This window comes from Ranitomeya variabilis, chromosome 2 (genome assembly GCF_051348905.1).
Source record: "Ranitomeya variabilis isolate aRanVar5 chromosome 2, aRanVar5.hap1, whole genome shotgun sequence".
NCBI classification, from domain to species: domain Eukaryota; kingdom Metazoa; phylum Chordata; class Amphibia; order Anura; family Dendrobatidae; genus Ranitomeya; species Ranitomeya variabilis.
The window spans coordinates 336,448,488-336,469,738 of NC_135233.1; positions in this window are offsets into that span (position 1 = coordinate 336,448,488).

The following is a 21,251-nucleotide window of genomic DNA, read 5'->3' on the forward strand; positions in this document are numbered from 1 at the left end:
CCCCGTGGGGTCAGAATGATCACAAGAACGGTGAGCAAAAATCCCAGAACCACGCGGGGGGACCTAGTGAATGAACTGCAGAGAGCTGGGACCAATGTAACAAGGCCTACCATAAGTAACACACTACGCCATCATGGACTCAGATCCTGCAGTGCCAGACGTGTCCCACTGCTTAAGCCAGTACATGTCCGGGCCCGTCTGAAGTTTGCTAGAGAGCATTTGGATGATCCAGAGGAGTTTTGGGAGAATGTCCTATGGTCTGATGAAACCAAACTGGAACTGTTTGGTAGAAACACAACTTGTCGTGTTTGGAGGAAAAAGAATACTGAGTTGCATCCATCAAACACCATACCTACTGTAAAGCATGGTGGTGGAAACATCATGCTTTGGGGCTGTTTCTCTGCAAAGGGGCCAGGACGACTGATCCGGGTACATGAAAGAATGAATGGGGCCATGTATCGTGAGATTTTGAGTGCAAACCTCCTTCCATCAGCAAGGGCATTGAAGATGAAACGTGGCTGGGTCTTTCAACATGACAATGATCCAAAGCACACCGCCAGGGCAACGAAGGAGTGGCTTCGTAAGAAGCATTTCAAGGTCCTGGAGTGGCCTAGCCAGTCTCCAGATCTCAACCCTATAGAAAACCTTTGGAGGGAGTTGAAAGTCCGTGTTGCCAAGCGAAAAGCCAAAAAGATTACTGCTCTAGAGGAGATCTGCATGGAGGAATGGGCCAAAATACCAACAACAGTGTGTGGCAACCTTGTGAAGACTTACAGAAAACGTTTGACCTCTGTCATTGCCAACAAAGGATAGATTACAAAGTATTGAGATGAACTTTTGTTTCTGACCAAATACTTATTTTCCACCATAAAATGCAAATAAAATGATAAAAAAACAGACAATGTGATTTTCTGGATTTTTTTTTCTCAGTTTGTCTCCCATAGTTGAGGTCTACCTATGATGTAAATTACAGACGCCTCTCATCTTTTTAAGTGGTGGAACTTGCGCTATTGCTGACTGACTAAATACTTTTTTGCCCCACTGTATATTGCTGTCCCTTATTATACAGTGCCCAATCTTGTTATGTACAGTACTGTCCCTTACATATTGGATTATATAGAGCCCTGTTTTTTATTACATACCATCCTGTCTTGTTAGCTGTATAATGCAATGATGGCTGATGGAGCATGGGAAAACTTATTTTCTACAGGAGGAGCTGATGGACTGGTCGACTGGTCACCGGCTCCTCCATCAGCAGTCATTTTATATCTAACAAGAAAGGGGACTATATAATAAAAAAGGGAGCTGTGAATAACAAAAATAACAAGAATACACTATCTAAGAGATAGCACTGTACATAACAGCAGAGGAAGCTATATAATAAGGGAGGGCATCATATATAACTAGAGATGATGGTATGTAATAAGGGACAGTGTTATACATAACAAAAGAGGAAACTATGTAACTAAGGATGGTGTTATACATAATAAGCGAGTGCACTATATACTAACGGACTGTGCTATACATAAAAAGTGACACTATTTACTGAGCGATGGTGCTGTACATAATGAGTACACTATACACTAAGGGACTGTGCTATACATAAGTGAGTACACTATATACTAAGGGACTGTGCTATACATAATAAGAGAGTACACTTTATACTAAGGGAGAGTGTTAGACATAATAATCGATAATAACTACTTCCTCCACCCCCTGTCCCTAAATCCATTATAAATCCCCCTCACTCCCATCCCAATCCCCCACACCCCTCATTGTGCTCCTCCCCCCGCATCCCATTATTGCCCTCTCCCCACCCCAAGAGTGCCCTCTTCACCACCTCCATCATTGCTTTCTCCCCACTACCCCATTATTGCCCATTCCACCGCCTTCATCATTGGCTCCTCCCCACCACCCTATCATTGTCTTTTCCACTGCCACCATCATTGCCTTCTCCCCCACCACCCCATCATTACCCATTCCACCCCTCCATCATTTCCTCCTCCCCACCACCCCATCATTGTCCTTTCCACAGCCATCATTGTCTTCTCCCCTCCACCCCCATCATTACCCATTCCACGACCTCCATCATTGCCTCCTCCCCACAACCCCATCATTGTCCTTCCACTGCCATCATCATTGTCTTCTCCCCAATCATTACACATTCCATGACCTCCATCATTTCCTCCTCCCCCACCATCCCCATCATTGCCCTTTTCACCATCAACATCATTGTCTTTTCCCCTACCACTTCCATCATTACTTATTACACCGCCTCCATCATTCCTCCTCCCCACCACCCCATTATTGCCCATTCACCACCTCCATTATTTCCTCCTCCCCACCACCCTATCATTACCAATTCCACCACCTCCATCATTGCCTTCTTCCCACAACCCCATCATTGTCCTTTCCACTGCCATCATCATTGTCTTTTTCCCACCACCTCCATCATTGCCTATTACACCGCCTCCATCATTTCCTCCTCCTCCTCACCACCCCCATTATTGCCCATTCACCACCTCCATCATTTCCTCCTCCCCCACCGCCCCCATTATTGCCATTTCCTCCACCCATCATTGCTTTCTCCCCACCACCCCTATCATTGCCCTCTCCGTCAACCCAATCATTGCCTTCTGCCCCATCACCCCATCATTGCCCTCTCCGTCAACCCAATCATTGCCTTCTGCCCCATCACCCCCATCATTGCCCTCTCCTCCACCAACATACACAGCACCCTTCACCTCTCTGCATACGCATACACAGAGCACCATTCACCTCTCTGCACACACACACCTCACCTCTGCGCACGGTATCCTGAAGCTTCACCATCGCCAGCAGCTTCCTGTCTTACACAGCTGCGGCACTGAATGATGATGTCATTCAGTCGCTGCTGTATGAGACAGGAAGTGCTGGCAGGAAGCAAGACAGATTCATTCCCTGCAGCTCTGTTCCACTGCCATTGACAATCAATTTCACATGGAATAGACAACAGATGGAAATTACTGGCAATTATCAAGACACAATAAAGGAGTGGTTCTGCAGGTGGGGACCACAGACCACATCACAGTACCAATGCTTTGTGGCTGAAGTTTTGGTCTCTTTTGAATGTTGGTTGTGTTTTCACACTCGTGGTAGCATGAGACGGCCTCTACAATCCACACATGTGGCTCAGGTAGTGCAGGTCATCCAGGATGGCACATCAACGTGAGTGGTGGAAAGATGGTTTGCTGTGTCTGTCAGCGTAGTATCCAGAGGCTGGAGGCGCTACCAGGAGACAGGCCAGTACACCAGGAGATGGGGGGGCCGTAGGAGGGCAACAACCCAGCAGCAGGACCGCAACCTCAGCCTTTGTGCAATGAAGAACAGGAGGAGCACTGCCAGAGCCCTGCCAAATTATCTCCAGGCCACAAATGTGCATGTGTCTGCACAAACGGTTAGAAACTGACTCCATGAGGATGGTCTGAGTACCCGACATCCACAGATGGGGGTTGTGCTCACAGCCCAATACCGTGCAGGATGCTTGGCATTTGCCACAGAACACCAGGATTGGCAAATTCGCCACTGGCGCCCTGTCCGCTTCACAGATGAAAGCTGGTTCACACTGAGCACGTGACAGACATGACAGAGTCTGGAGATGCCGTGCAGAGCGATCTGCTGCCTGCAACATCCTTCAGCATGACTGGTTTGGCAGTGGGTCAGTAATGGTGTGGGGTTTCATTTCTTTGGAGGGCCGCACAGCCCTCCATGTGCTCACCAGAGGTAGCCTGACTGTCATTAGGTACCGAGATGAGATCCTCAGACCCCCTTGTGAGACCATATGCTGGTGCGGTTGGCCCTGGGTTCCTCCTAATGCAAGACAATGCCAGACCTCATGTGGCTGGAGTGTGTCAGCAGTTCCTGCAAGATGAAGGCGTTGAAGCTATGGATTGGGCCCCCCAGTCCCCAGACCTGAATCCGATTGAACACCTCTGGGACATCATGTCTCGCACCATCCACCACCGTCGCGTTGCACCACAGACTGTCCAGGAGTTGGCGGATGCTTTAGTCCAGGTCTCGGAGGAGATCCCTCAGGAGACCATCTACCGCCTCATCAGGAGCATGCCCAGGCATTGTAGGAAGGTCATACAGCCACGTGGAGGTCACACACACAACAGAACATAATTTCCTTGTATTGAGGCATTTCCACTGAAGTTGGACAAGCCTGTAATTTGATTTTCCACTTTGATTTTGAGTATCATTCCAATTCCAGACCTCCATGGGATATTCATTTTGATTTACATTGATTATTTTTATGTTTTATTGTTCTCAACACATTCCACTATGTAATGAATAAAGATTTGCAACTGAAATATGTCATTCAGTGATATCTAGGATGTGGTATTTTAGTGTTCCCTTTATTTTTTGAGCAGTGTAGAAGAAGGAAGAAGGAAGGTCCGAAACGCGCATAGGGGCGGACGCGTTGGGCACTGGACCATATCCATATACCCCATAACTGCCGGTAAATATCATGAATTATTATTATTAATGCCACCACCATGCCAGGGTGTGGGATAAATATCGGATTGCTCCAGTACTGGTTATGTATTGAAGTTGCTCACTATTAGTGAGGCCTTACTTTGACTGTGAGATGATACCCTTTGGCAGCGGGTGAATGGCTGGAGGCAAGATTATATTATTAGGAGTTTGGCATTATTAGTGGGTATTTATATAGGGTGAAATATTATATACCTCTGAGTAATTAGTGATATCCCTATTTTATGGTACCAGGTCCCGGTGTGGCCATTTTTTGTATTTTCATGTGTGTGATCAACTATATGTAACAATATTTTCGTATTCCCCTATACACTGTATTTTAATAATAAAGCTCTATATTTTTCTATATTTAAAAACAGACCGGAGTATCATCTTTGTGTAGTATTTGATATATATACATGTGTGTATATATATACACACACACACATATATATATATATATATATATATATATATATGTATATTGTAGCGTTTCACCCGCTACGGGTCTTGGGGATACTCGCTTGGCAGCAGGATAAACACTTCAGGCACGATATCTCAAACATATCAGTCCATATGGTTTATTCAAACTCTGTATAAACCAGACAGGGTACAGTCCATTTCATTACAGCCATGAAACATTGGACAGTTCACGTAGCAGATAGGCTTCTCTGCTGTATATTATAATCCCGTTGTCCGGGGTTACCTCTCAGTTTCCACTCCTTACATTGACTTCAGGTCAGTCCCAGGTCCTCAACACAGACCGTCCAGGTCTACGGTCTCCAGGTGCTTCCAGGACGACTCCACTCCCAGGAGTCTCCAACACCAACCGTCCGTGCTATGTCCAGCACGCAGGCTCTCCAGCCTGGAATGGTCTCTGTGTGCTTCCAGGACGTCCTCACTTGGAACCGTCCAACACACAGGCCATTCTGCAGTGTCCTACCAGGACTATTTTTTTTATCAAAGCGATATTAACTACCACAGTACCCTGTGTTATTTCATGTGCTTTTACTATTTATTTATTTACTACAGGGTATTTGCTCATTTTGATTTTAACTTAGGTTCTGCTTGTGGCTCAGTTTTTCTCACGTACCGGAGCCACTGACACACGTAGACACATTGAAATCAATGCATCTGTGCAGATGTCATTGATTTTTTGCGGACCGTGTCTCCGTGTGCCAAACACGGAGACATGTCAGTGTTCGTGGGAGCGCACGTATTACACGGACCCATTAAAGTCAATGGGTCCATGTAAAACACGTAAAGCACACGGATGTTTTCCGTGTGCAGTCCGTGTGCCATGCTGGAGACAGCGCTTACAGTAAGGGCTGTCCCCCCAGCATGGTGCTGAAGCCGCCATTCATCCGTTCTCTCCAGCGCTCGCTGGGGAGAAGGGATGAAAAATCCTTTTTTTTTTTGTTTTTATGTGTTTAAAATAAACTTTAGGGCATCCTCCCCCCTCCCAACCCCTGTGCGCCCGGCCGCCGGCATTAAAATACTCACCCGCCTCCCTCGATGCTTGCTCTCCGCCCCGCAGCTTCTCCTGTATGAGCGGTCACGTGGTGCCGCCCATTACAGTGATGAATATGCGGCTCCACCCCTATGGGAGGTGGAGCCGCATATTCATCAACTGTAATGGGCAGCACCACGTGACCGCTCAGTGCAGGAGAAGCTGCGGGGCGGAGAGCAAGCGTCGAGGGAGGCGGGTGAGTATTTTAATGCCGGCGGCCGGGCGCACAGGGGGTGGGAGGGGGGAGGATGCCCTAAAGTTTATTTTAAACACATAAAAACAAAAAAAAAAGGATTTTTCATCCCTTCTTTCCAGCGAGCGCTGGAGAGAATGGATGAATGGCGGCTTCAGCACCATGCTGGGGGGACAGCGCTTACAGTAGCGCTGTCTCTCCTGCACGGTCCATGTGGTACCCAGGCGGCACACGGCTGCCGCACGTGTGCCACACGGATGGCCTACGTAAGCTCACGGACACGGATAACTCCGGTACCGATTTTTTCCGGTACCGGAATTATCTGGACGTGTGAGACTGCCTTAACCCCTTCACCCCCGGAGCTTTTTCCGTTTTTCCGTTTTCGTTTTTCGCTCCCCTCCTTCCCAGAGCCATAACGTTTTAATTTTTCCGTCAATTTGGCCATGTGAGGGCTTATTTTTTTGCGGGACGAGTTGTACTTTTGAACGACATCATTGGTTTTAGCATGTCGTGTACTAGAAAACGGGAAAAAAATTCCAAGTGCAGTGAAATTGCAAAAAAAGTGCAATCCCACACTTGTTTTTTGCTTGCCTATTTTGCTAGGTTCACTAAATGCTAAAACTGACCTGCCATTATGATTCTCCAGGTCACTACGAGTTCATAGACACCTAACATGACTAGGTTATTTTTCACCTAAGTGGTGAAAAAAAATTCCAAACTTTGCAAAAAACAAAACAAAACAAAATTGCGCCATTTTCCGATACTCGTAGCGTCTCCATTTTTCGTGATCTGGGGTCAGGTGAGGGCTTATTTTTTGCGTGCCGAGCTGGCGTTTTTAATTATAGCATTTTGGTGTAGATACGTTCTTTTGATCGCCCGTTATTGCATTTTAATGCAATGTCGTGGCGACCAAAAAAACGTAAATCTGGCGTTTCGATTTTTTTTCTCATTACGCCATTTAGCGATCAGGTTAATGCTTTTTTTTTATTGATAGATCGGGCGATTCTGAACGCGGCGATACCAAATATGTGTAGGTTGGGGGTTTTTTTTATTGATTTATTTTGATTGGGGCGAAAGGGGGGTGATTTAAACTTTTATATTTTTTTTATTTTTTACACATTTTTAAAAACTTTTTTTTTTTTACTTTTGCCATGCTTCTATAGCCTCCATGGGAGGCTAGAAGTAGGCACAGCCCGATCGGCTCTGCTATGCAGCAGTGATCATAAGATTGCTGCTACACAGCAGATTTGCAGGTGTGCTGTGAGCGCCGACCACAGGGGGGCGCTCACAGCCACCGGCAATCAGTAACCATAGAGGTCTCAAGGACCTCTATGGTTACAATGGAGGAGCATCGCCGACCCCCGATCATGTGACGGGGGTCGGCGATGCGCTCATATCCGGCCGGATGCGGTAGTTAAATGCCGCTGTCTGCGTTTGACAGCGGCATTTAACTAGTTAATAGCGGCGGGTGATCGCGATTTCACCCGCCGCTATTGCGCGCACATGTCAGCTGTAAAAAACAGCTGACATGTCGCGACTTTGATGTGCGCTCACCGCCGGAGCGCACATCAAAGCGGGGGTCCCGACATGTGACGTACTATACCGTCACATGTCGGGAAGGGGTTGGTTACAGTGTGAATGCACACCTATGAATTGCATTTATGCCAACATATGCTCTGGCTCAATTTTTTTTTTTACATTTTACTGACAGATACAGAAAAAAATGTATACCGCGTGATGTCGTTTTTTTTTTACAAAAGGAGTCAATGGTCACTGACTTTACAAAAGAAGTGTTTTCTCAAGCAGAACCCAAAACATATGGTTATTAAAAAATAAAATGTTCATGAGGGTCATGGGTCACTGTAACTCCGCACCTTTTAGACATACACATGTAGCAGATTCCGATAGGTAAATGTTATAATTATTAATTGTTCTGCGTAGTTTTTCTCTCGGGCTTTTTAGACAAGTGGTCCTCCTGTGAGGTCAATTGGTGCTGGCATTTGTATATTATGTGAATGTGGCAGATAGTTTGAATTCTTCATCCACTGTGACAGAACAATATCACAGACTGAGCCATCTTGCTATGAGCTGTGTAATATGTTGCTTCTATGCAAATACAGAATCATAGTAATAAAATGAGGACTTCCTGGGGGGAAGGAAATGGATAATATAAAGTTATTCCTTCTAAATCAATTCCACAGCACCGTTTGTTATCACTAACCTCAGATGTATGTGGAAAGCAGAAGATGTCTATGCTGACAGGAAGACGCTGGAGCCTGGGTCAATAATACTTCCTCTCGCCAAGGTCTCTTGAATGCCACTGATAAAGAACGTAAGGCCTTGAATCTCCAGATGTTGATTTGTCATAGACGCATAAAATACCAGAGAGTATTTAGTGTCCTGCATATTGCAGAACACATGGCTGAATATGAACTATACCTTATAATATGCAACTGAAGATCTGGTTATTTGTTTTTTTTTAAATATTAAAAAAAAAACAAATAACCAAAGGAAATGGCATTACTTTTAATTAGCAAAAAGCAATCTTTTTTTTCTACGGAGGTATTCACTATAGAATTGAAATGACCACATCCTTGTTACACTGACGGAATCCTGACCTAGAATATTTGAACAGATGCCTGTGAGCATGTGGAGTAGGAAGTTTGCCCCCCCCTTTGATGTATAGGAAGATGTGCTCCTAGTGAATATTTTTCTGAAGATGCCAGGGGTGTTGAGGCAAGAAGTGGAAGCTCACACTGCTGTTCACCATGTATATCTGATCTAATACCAGAGATACCAAGGGTGCTGAGATAAGATGAGATTGCTTACATTGCTATCTGCCATGTTTTTTTCTCTAATACTGGAGATACCAGGGGTCCTGAGGTAAGAAGAGGCTGCTCACACTGCTGTCTGCCCTGTCTAGCTGATCTAATACTGAAGATACCAGGGGTACTCAGGTAAGAAGAGGCTGCTCACACTGCTGTCCACCATGTCTATCTGATCTAATACTGAAGATACCAGGGGTACTCAGGTAAGAAGAGGCTGCTCACACTGCTGTCCACCCTGTCAAACCAGGAGAATGAAGCTGCAAAGAGGCTGCTCACATTGCTGTCCACCATGTTTTTCTGATCTAATGCTGGAAATGCCAGGGGTACTCAGGTAAGAAGAGGCTGCTCACACTGCTGTCCATCATTTCTATCTGATCTAATTCTGCAGTTATCAGGATTGCTGAGGAAAGAAGAGGCTGCTCACACTGCTGTTTATCCTGTCTTCTGATCTAATACTAGAAATACCAGGAGTGCTGAGTTAAGAGGCTGAAAACTCTTGGCACAGTTTGCAAGTGTGTACATTTTGCCAAAAATGCCAACTAATGCCTATTATGTTATCATTTGTACAGGACGCAGTCTTGCCTTGTGACAATGAGGGAAAATAAAGTGTTAGCCTTTGTAAACAAAGCAGCACCAATCCACCAATGAGAACCTCCAAATCCAATCAGACCCCAACTTACAGGTGGCAAAAATGAAGGCAACCCATTTCTCAATAAAGCATAGAAAAATATTTATTCCATGCCTAAGGTGTATGATGTTTTGCCTCTAACTTGACACTGGCTCTGTATTAGAGCAGAAACATCTGATACCTTGGGAATAGAAGTTTTATTGACGGATGGTCTACTTCCATTTTTGCTAGAGGGGCAATGAGTCTCTTCCATCAACAGCAAAGCATGATGGAGGGTTCTTTTAGGTTTATGACTGCATCTCAGCAAATAGAGTTGGATTTTTGATCAGGATTACTGGTGTCTTCAATACTGTGAATTACAGGCAGATACTTGTCCTTCATGCAATACTATGAAGGGCGGCGACTGATTGTCTCCAAATGTATTTTGCATCAGGACAACAGCCTCAAACATACAGCCAATGTCATTAAGAACTATCGTTACCATAATGAAGAACCAAGAGTCTGGGAAGTGATGAACTAGCCCCTACAGAGCCCTGATGTCCACATCATCCAGTCTGTCTGGGATTATATGAAGAGACCGAATGATTTGTACAAGCTACATCCACAGAAGATCTGAGGTTTGTTTTCCAACACGGTTTGGACAAACTCCCTGTTCCTTTAGAAACTGTGTGCAAGTTTATCTAGAAGAATTCAGGCTGTCTAAACAGCAAAGGGCACTCCAAAATATTGATATGATTTAGATTTATCTTCTGTTCTTCACTTTGCATTTTGTTAATTGATAAAAATAAACTATTAACACTTCTATTTGTGAAAGCATTCTTACTTTGCAGCATTTTTTCCACACCTGCCTAAAACTATTGCATGGTAATCTATCTATCTATCTGCCTGTCTGTCTACCTACCTACAGTGGCATGTAAAAGTTTGGGCACCCCTGGTCAAATTACTGGTATTGTGAACAGTTAAGCAAATTGAAGATGAAGTGATCTCTAAAAGACCTAAAGTTAAAGATGACACATTTCCATTGTATTTCAGGCAAAAAAAAAATAATAATGTAAAAAAAAATAAAAATAAATATATATATATATATATATATATATATATATATCTAATATATAAAGCTGAATGTGTGTGTGTGTGTATGTATGTATGTATGTATGTATGTCCGGGATTGGCATCTGAACCGTAGCAGCTACAGCCACAAAATTTTGCACAGTCACACGTCTGGACCCCGAGAGCGTCATAGGCTATGTTGTGAGGTGAAATTTTAACCCCGCGCTTTCCAATTCACCAAACAATTTTGCCCCTATCTACATAATGGGGAAAAAGTGAAAGGAAAAGTGTTGGAGGCGTCGCAGCTACAGGCACAAAATTTTGCACAGTCACACGTCTGGACCCTGAGAGCGTCAAAGCTATATTGTGAGGTGAAATTTTAACCCCGCGCTTTCCAAGTCACCAAACAATTTTGCCCCTATCTACATAATGGGGAAAAAATGAAAGGAAAAGTGTTGGAGGCAAATTAACAGCTGCCAGATGTGAACAAGGGGGACTTAAAGAATGACAGCGATGGCACCAAAGAGTATATACTGTACAGTTGCTAAGGTGGGGCCCCAACATGGGATAATCACCACACCACCACGGGGATATGAACACACACACAAAATGCGCCACACACTACCACGTGCTCGAACACATATACCACCCTCAGTGCACATTTCACCACACATACACCAACCTCGCCACATAAAAGTAGAAACACAAAAGTCGCCGCTCAAAACTCGCCACGCGCAAAACTCTCCACATGCAAAACTCGCCACACGTGCAAAACTCGCCACACGCAAAACTTGCACACGCAGAAAAATTGCCACACGCAGAAAAATTGCCACATGCACAAAAGTTGCAACACATGCAAAAGTTGCCTCACACAAAACTTGCACATACTCAAAAGGCACCACACATAAAACTCGCCACGCGCAAAACTCGCCATGCGCAAAACTTGCTGCACACAACTTGCTACACTAACCTGTCACATGCAACTCGACACACAAAAAGTTGCTACACGCATGTCGCCACACAAAACTCATCTCACAAAAGTCCCTACATGCATGTCGCCACACGCAACTCAACACACACAACTTGACACACGAAACTCGCCCTAAAACACACACAAGTCTGGTATCCTTCAAAAATAAAAATCTGATTAATAAGCAGACAAACTACAAGAGCAACAAATGTACCATATAGGAATCCGGCAGCTGTCAGTCACATGACCAGTCTATTATGTGTATGTGTGAGCTAATATATACTGCCAGGGGGTGGGCTTACTGTTGGCTGGGGATTTATCAGGCTGCCATTTTAGCTTACAAATACTGAGGTAAAAATACTGACCAAATAACGTGTGAACGAGGGCTAATACAGGAGGAGATGGCATACAGCTATATACTATATACAGGAGATGACACACAGGTATATACTATTTACAGGGGAGATGACACACAGGTATATACTATATACAGGAGGAGATGACACACAGATATATACTATATACAGGAGAGATGACACACAGGTATATACTATATACAGGAGGAGATGACATACAGGTACATACTACATACAGGAGGAGATGACATACAGGTATATACTATATACAGGAGGAGATGACACACAGGTATATACTATATACAGGAGCAGATTACCTACAGGTATATAGTATATACAGGAGGAGATGACACAGGTATATGCTATGTATAGGAGGAGATGACATACAGGTATATACTATATACAGGAGATGACACACAGATATATACTATATATAGGTGAGATGACACACAGGTATATACTATATACAGGAGATTACATACAGGTATATCTAATATATAAAGCTGAATGTGTGTATGTATGTATGTGTGTATGTCCGGGATTGGCATCTGTACCGTCGCAGCTACAGCCACAAAATTTTGCACAGTCACACGTCTGGACCCCGAGAGCGTCATAGGCTATGTTGTGAGGTGAAATTTTAACCCCGCGCGTTCCAATTCACCAAACAATTTTGCTCCTATCTACATAATGGGGAAAAAGTGAAGGGAAAAGTGTTGGAGGAAAATTGACAGCTGCCAGATGTGAACAATGAGGACTTAAAGAATGAGAGCGATGGCGACAAAGAGTATATACCGTACAGTTGCTAAGGTGGGGCCCCGACATGGGATACTCACCACACACGGGGATATGAACACAAACACAAAATGCGCCACACACTACCACGTGCTTGAACACATATACCACCCTCAGCACACATTTCACCACACACACACACCAACCTCGCCACATAAAAGTCGAAACACAAAAGTCACCACTCAAAACTCGCTACATGCAAAACTCGCCATATGCAAAACTAGGCTCACGCAAAACTCGCCACACGTGCAAAACTCACCTCATGGAAAACTCACCTCATGCAAAACTTGCACACACAGAAAAATTGCCACATGTACAAAAGTTGCACCACATGCAAAAGTTGCCTCACACAAAACTTGCACATACTCAAAATGCACCACACATAAAACTCGCCACGCGCAAAACTCGCCATGCACAAATCTTGCTGCACACAACTTGCTACACTAACCTGTCACATGCAACTCAACACACAAAATGTTGCTACACGCATGTCGCCACACAAAACTCATCTCACAAAAGTCGCTACATGCATGTCGCCACACGCAACTCAACACACACAACTTGACACATAAAACTCGCCCTAAAACACACACAAGTCTGGTATTGTCCTTCAAAAATAAAAATCTGATTAATAAGCAAACTACAAGAGCAACAAATGTACCATATAGGAAATACGGCAGCTGTCAGTCACATGACCTGTCTATTATGTGTATGTGTGAGCTAATATATACTGCCAGGGGGGAGGGCTTCCTGTTGGCTGGGGATTTATCAGGCTGCCAATAGCAACCAATCACAGCTCAGCTTCTATTTTGCTACAGTTAATTAACCTGAGCTCTGATTGGTTAATATAGGCAACAAAGACATTCTCAGTATAACAAAGCTAATATATGTTGTGAAATGCTTCTATTTGCTTAGTTTTTGCCTTTTAATAATTACATTTCTATCTATTTGTTTTGTGGTTTTTGTGTGCAGAATAAATTTTTGTTAACACATTCTATTTTGCTAACAGCAGTCATTAACCCGGGCGAAGCCGGGTAGTACAGCTAGTATATATATATATATATATACAGTACAGACCAAAAGTTTGGACACGCCTTCTCATTTAAAGATTTTTCTGTATTTTCATGACTATGAAAATTGTACATTTACACTGAAGGCACCAAAACTATGAATTAACACATGTGGAAATATATACTTAACAAAAAAGTGTGAAACAACAGAAATTATGTCTTATATTCTAGGTTCTTCAAAAGTAGCCATCTTTTGCTTTGATGACTGCTTTGCACACTTAGCATTTTCTTGATGAGCTTCAATAGGTAGTCACCGGGAATGGTTTTCACTTCGCAGGTGTGCCCTTTCAGGTTTAATAAGTGGGATTTCTTGCCTTATAAATGGTGTTGGGACCATCAGTTGTGTTGTGCAGAAGTCTGGTGGATACACTGCTGATAGTCCTACTGAATAGACTGTTAGCTGCTTTTTTCTTGCCATAATACAAATTCTAAGTAAAGAAAAACGAGTGGCCATCATTACTTTAAGAAATGAAGGTCAGTCAGTCTGAAAAATTGGGAAAACTTTGAAAGTGTCCCCAAGTGCAGTTGCAAAAAACATCAAGTGCTACAAAGAAACTGGTTCACATGAGGACCGCCCTAGGAAAGGAAGACCAAGAGTCACCTCTGCTTCTGAAGATAAGTTTATCCGAGACACCAGCCTCATAAATCGCAGGTTTACAGCAGCTCAGATTGGAGACCAGGTCAATGCCACACAGAGTTCTAGCAGCAGACACATCTCTACAACAACTGTTAAGAGGAGACTTTGTGCAGCAGGCCTTCATGGTAAAATAGCTGCTAGGAAACCACTGCTACGGACAGGCAACAAGCAGAAGAGACTTGTTTGGGCTAAAGAACACAAGGAAAGGACATTAGACCAGTGGAAATCTGTGCTTTGGTCTGATGAGTCCAAATTTGAGATCTTTGGTTCCAACCACCATGTCTTTGTGCTACGCAGAAAAGGTGAACGGATGGACTCTACATGCCTGGTTCCCACCGTGAAGCATGGAGGAGGTGTGATGGTGTGGGTGTGCTTTGCTGATGACACTGTTGGGGATTTATTCAAAATTGAAGGCATACTGAACCTGCATGGCTACCACAGCATCTTGCAGAGGCAAGCTATTCCATCCGGTTTGCGTTTAGTTGGACCATCATTTATTTTTCAACAGGACAATGACCCCAAACACACCTCCAGGCTGTGTAAGGGCGATTTGACCAAGAAGGAGAGTGATGGGGTGCTACGCCAGATGACCTGGCCTCCACAGTCACCAGACCTGAACGCAATCGAGATGGTTTGGGGTGAGCTGGACCGCAGAGTGAAGGCAAAAGGGCCAACGAGTGCTAAGCATCTCTGGGAACTCCTTCAAGATTGTTGGAAGACCATTCCCAGTGACTACCTCTTGAAGCTCATCAAGAGAATGCCAAGAGTGTGCAAAGCAGTCATCAAAGCAAAAGGTGGCTACTTTGAAGAACCTAGAACATAAGACATATTTTCAGTTGTTTCACACTTTTTTGTTAAGTATATAATTCCACATTTGTTAATTCATAGTTTTGATGCCTTTAGTGTGAATGTACAATTTTCATAGTCATGAAAATACAGAAAAATCTTTAAATAAGAAGATGTGTCCAAACTTTTGGTCTGTACTGTGTTTGGTGCTGTTCCAATTTTTTAACACACACATATATATATATATATATATATATATATATATATATATATATATATATATATGTTACATTTTAAAAATTACAAAAAGGAAAATGGGTCAATGCAAAAGTTTGGGCACCCTGCATTGTTAGTATCTAACCATGTTGAAGCTAACCCCTGACGAAGCTTGGTGAAATGCACACTGGGGCTTTCTAACCGTGCTACACCTATCCTGGGCTGTCACATCACTTGATGTAAGTACAATTTTTGCTACTATAGTGGACATAGCCCTTATTGGGGGGAAGTCTTGGGACATACCCCATAAACATTTGGGATTTTTTTCTTACATTATACATGTACTCTTTTTTGTATGTATATTTTGGTGTCTGTAGTGGTCTATGTAGGGTACTCTGTCTTATTATCGATTCCTTGTTGCCTATCAATCTTTAAAAAAATGTTCAATAAATATTAACTTTTATGAGACTCTGTAGCTCTGTTTGTTGGTATTTATCTTTAAGCAGTTGGTATTAATGATTAGTACCTAGAGCTTCCCCTTTTACAACAACCACAGCTTGTAAATAGGGTTGAGCGAAACGGGTCGGCCATTTTCAGAAGTCGCCGACTTTTGGCAAAGTCGGGTTTCATGAAACCCGACCCCTGTGTGGGGTCAGCCATGAGGTCGGCGATCTTCTGAATCTGGTATCGGAATTCCGATACCGAGTTCCGATATGTTTGCGATATCGGGAATCGGTATCAGAATCCATATTTAAGTGTTAAATAAAGAATCAAAATAAAAAATATTGATATACTCACCCTCGGACGCGCCCTGGTACTAACTGGCAGCCTTCCTTCCTAAGAATGAGCGCGTGAATGACCTGCGGTGACGTCGCGGCTTGTGATTGATCGCGAGCGGTCACATGGGCGGTCACGAGACCAATCACAAGCCGCGACGTCATCTAAGGTCCTTCACGCGCTCATTCTTAGGAAGGAAGGCTGCCGGAAAGAAGCAGGGCGCGTCCGAGGGTGAGTATATACCTAATAGGAATATACTCACCCTCGGACGCGCCCTGCTTCTTTCCGGCAGCCTTCCTTCCTAAGAATGAGCGTGTGAAGGACCTTAGATGACGTCGCGGCTTGTCCATGTGACCGCTCGCGACCAATCACAAGCCGCGACGTCACCGCAGGTCATTCACGCGCTCATTCTTAGGAAGGAAGGCTGCCGGTTAGTACCAGGGCACGTCCGAGGGTGAGTATATCAATATTTTTTATTTTGATTCTTTATTTTACACATTAATATGGATCCCAGGGCCTGAAGGAGAGTTTCCTCTCCTTCAGACCCTGGGAACCATAGTATCCCATTGCACTGCATTGGCTTTCATGTTTCGGCCGACCCCGACCCCGACTTTTTTATAGGATCGGCCGATTTCACTCGACCCGACTTTTGAGTAAGTCGGGTTTCGTGAAACCCGACCCGATCCTATAAAAATAAAAGTCGCTCAACCCTACTTGTAAACACTTTTTATAGCCAGCCAAGAGTCTTTCAATTGTTGTTTGAGGGATTTTCACCCAGTCTTCCTTGGAAAATTCTTCCAGTTCTGTAAGATTCCTGTGTCATTTCTCATGCACTGTTCTTTTGAGGTCTAGCCACAGATTTTCAGTGATGTTCAGATCAAGGGCCATTGTAAAACCTTCAGGTTGTGCCTTTTGAGATAGTATATTCTGGATTTTTATGTGTGTGTTTAGGATCATTTTCCATTTGTAGAAGCCACGCTCTTTTCAACTTCAGTTTTTTTACAGATTGTGCTTCATTCAATCCATTCTTTCCTCTACCCATGAAATGTTCCCCGTGCCATTGGCTGCAGCAGAGCTCCAAAACATGATTGATCCACCCCTATGCTTAATGGTTGTCGAGATATTCCTTTTATGAAATTCTGTGCCCTTTTTTCTCCATGCACACCTTTGATCATTGTGGTCAAAGAGTTTTATTTTATCCTCATCGGATGTTTATATGTTCTTTTACATACTTCTGATGCTGAATTTTATAGTGAGGGCGCAGGAGAGGTTTTCTTCTGATGACTCTTCCATGAAGGCCATATTTGTGCAGGTGTCTCTGAACAGTAGAACAATGTACCACAACTCCAGAGTCTGCTAAATCTTTCTGAAGGTCTTTTGCATTCAAGAGGGACTTCTGATTTGCCTCTATAGCAATCTTATGAGTAGCTCTCACTGTTCCTGTAACTGCCATTTCTTTATTACACTTCAAATTGAGGAAAGGGCAACTTGAAAACACATTTGCTATCTCCTTATAGCCCTCTCCTGCTTTGTGGGCCTCCACCATTTTCATTTTCAGAGTGCTCAGCAACTGCTTAGACGAATCCATGACTGCTGTCTTTTGGTACAAGGTTAGAGAAGGCAGGGTTCTTATAAAGCTGGGAAATTTACATCACCTGGCCTTTCCTAACAATGATAGTGAACAAGCCCTAACAGGCTAATTATGGTCTGAAACCTTGGTCAAATACAAAGGAAATGTGTCATTTTTAACTTTAGCCTTTTTAGAGATCATTGCATCTTCAACCTGCTTAATTGTTCACAATAATAGTAATTTTGACCAGGGGTGCCCAAACATTTACATTTCTATCTATCTATCTATCTATCTATCTATCTATCTATCTATCTATCTATCTATCTATCTATCTATCTATCTATCTCACAGTTGCCAGAAGCATCTATTATTGAAACCTTTTATAATTAGAGTTCTACAATGGTTGCTGTTCAGCAATATGTCTTTTGTGCTTTCAGAAGGTCATTCGAGAGATTTCTTACCAGATAACGTGGCTTTTCAATAATGAAATAAAGTGTGAACATAGGCTCTGAATGCCGTTATACAGAAATGAACTTGTACTAGTAAATTTGCTTTGGCCCAGTTTCATCCTGTATTGATGTCTTCAGCGTCTTCCCCTCATCCTAAAAACGGTAACAAGGACCTTCAATTGTCTTTTCACTGAGATGATTAAAAGTAGCCTAACTCTTAATTATTTCTGATGCCTGTCACACAAGAATTCTATTTCAGGACAGGGCATAAATCATGTTTCATCCTTTACTTCATCTAAAAATATAAATGAAAAGAAGAGTACAAGGACAATTAGCATTTCCATAAATTGTTCGTGCTTTTCAGCTCACACTGCCTATCTCAATTGGATCTTCTAAAGATTCCTTATTTTTAGGAAGTCATAGATTTGTATTTTCAATTTTTATTTTTTATTTGGAAATGATGCTGTGTGATTTAATTTGGGCCCTCAAAATTGGAGGATTTAGTTCAGGGGTCAAACAAATATCCAAAATGAAAACACAGACAAACAAAAACAACACAGATGTTGAGATCTTCTCTTTTACATGGGAAAGCCAAGCACCATAATAAGGGGACCATTTTGATTTTTACTAATGGGTCTCCCAACCATTTGTGCAGTCAAAATAAAAAGTTATTTGAAACATCTGCATGGTAATGATGAACATACATGTGCTGATATTTGCCTTCAGGACATCTTACATTAGCCACTAGTTCAAATCAATCAGTTTGTAGGGCTTCAGTAGGTACAGGAATAGGAAAATTGACCACTTGCTATTAGAAAAATGGAGCCAGGAAAAAAAGTTACCATACTGGGTATTTTCAGAAGTCTGCATTCTTCTTTTGTAACCTATGCCACAATTTACCTGAATCCAACACATTAAAGAACTTACTGTATACTGTTTGTATACTAACCAGAAGATATTTGGAATCACCATTGATTGCAGTGAAATTCTTAGATAATAGGGGGTCCCAAAGCAAAACTCTTGGTTTTAGGTTTTCCCATCCAACAAGGAAGAGCCTTTCCACTCTTTGCCGTCAAAAGAGCCTCAATTCTCCTAGGCATAATAGCACAAAGTCAGGGATTTGTAGGATTATATTCAGGCATATTACTAATTATATTAAACTAGATGAGGCCCGATGCTACCGCATCGGGAGGGTGGTGACGTCCCGATGGGGGCAGGCTTTGCAGCACTGAGAATCTCTCATCCCCAAGCAATGCTCCATACAAAATACGCCCCATATAATGCTCCATAAAGTTCATGATGGGCCCCATAAGATGCTCTATAATAAAATATGCCCCATATAATGCTCCATAAAGTTCATCATGGGCCCCATAAGATGCTTTATACAAAAATATGCCCCATATAATGCTGCACAAAGGTTAATTATGGCCCAATAAGATGCTCCATAGAAACATTTACCCCATACAATCCTGCATAAAGGTTGATTATGGCCCCATAAGATGCTCCATAGAAAATGTGCCCCATTTAATGCTGCACAAAGGTTAGTTATGGCCCCATAAGATGCTCCATAGAAACATTTGCCCCATATAATGCTGCACAAAGGTTGATTATGGCCACATAAGATGCTCTATAGAAACATTTGCCCCATATAATGCTGCATAAAGGTTAATTATGGCCCTATAAGATGCTCCATAGAAACATGTGCCCCATATAATGCCGCATAATGGTTGATTATGGCCCCATAAGATGCTCCATAGAAAATGTACCCCATATAATGCTGCATAAAGGTTAATAATGGCCCCATAAGATGCTCCATAGAAACATTTGCTCCACATAATGCTGCATAAAGTTTGATTATGGCTCCATACGATGCTCCATAGGAAATGTGCCCCATATAATGCTGCATAATGGTTAATTATGGCCCCATAAGATGCTCCATAGAAACATTTGCCCCACATAATGCTGCATAATGGTTTATTATGGCCCCATAAGATGCTCCATAGAAACATTTGCCCCATATAGTGCTGCATAATGGTTGATTATAGCCCCATAAGATGCTCCATAGAAACATTTGCCCCATATAATGCTGCAAAAAGTTTGATTATGGCCCCATAAGATGCTCCTTAGAAAATGTGCCCCATATAAGGCTGCATAATGGTTGATTATGGCCCCATAAGATGCTCCATAGAAACATTTGTCCCATATGGTGTTCACCTCTTGTCCTGAGCAAGCGGGGATACCGGCACTTGCGATATTCACCTGTCCCCTTTCCACCACAGGGCACCGCTCTGTCTTCCGCGGCTTCTGCAGTGACTGTTAGTTCAGGCAGAGGGCAGCGCACACTAAACATGTCATCGCTCCCTCTGACCTGAACTTCACAGGCAGAGGACACGGAAGACGGAGCGGCGCGCTGCGGTTGAATGCGGACAGGTGAATATAGCCCAATGCTCACCCTCCCCCGTTATACTCACCTGCTCCCGGCCCGGTCCCTGCTTCTCACTGACAGATGGTCTCCGGCACCGGCAGCTTCTTCCGATGTTCAGCGGTCACATGGTACCGCTCATTACAGTAATGAATATGCGGCTCCACCCCTATGGGAGTAGAGTCGCCTCCATATTCATTACTTTAATGAGCGTTACGATGTGACCGCTGAACATAGGAAGAAGCTGCCGGCGCCGCAGAAGCAGGGACATGCAGAGACGTGCCGGGAGCAGGTGAGTATGATATGATCCGCTGGTGGTACTGCGCAAGGGCCCGGAACCACTGGGTGCCATATTGGAACACCCATCACTTGGGTATTCCAATATGGCGGTTGGCTACTTCCGGCGCGGTGGATTGTGGTAGCAACACAATCGCCGGAAGCTGTGACAGAGCCGATTGACAATTATATATTAGATAGGTGAT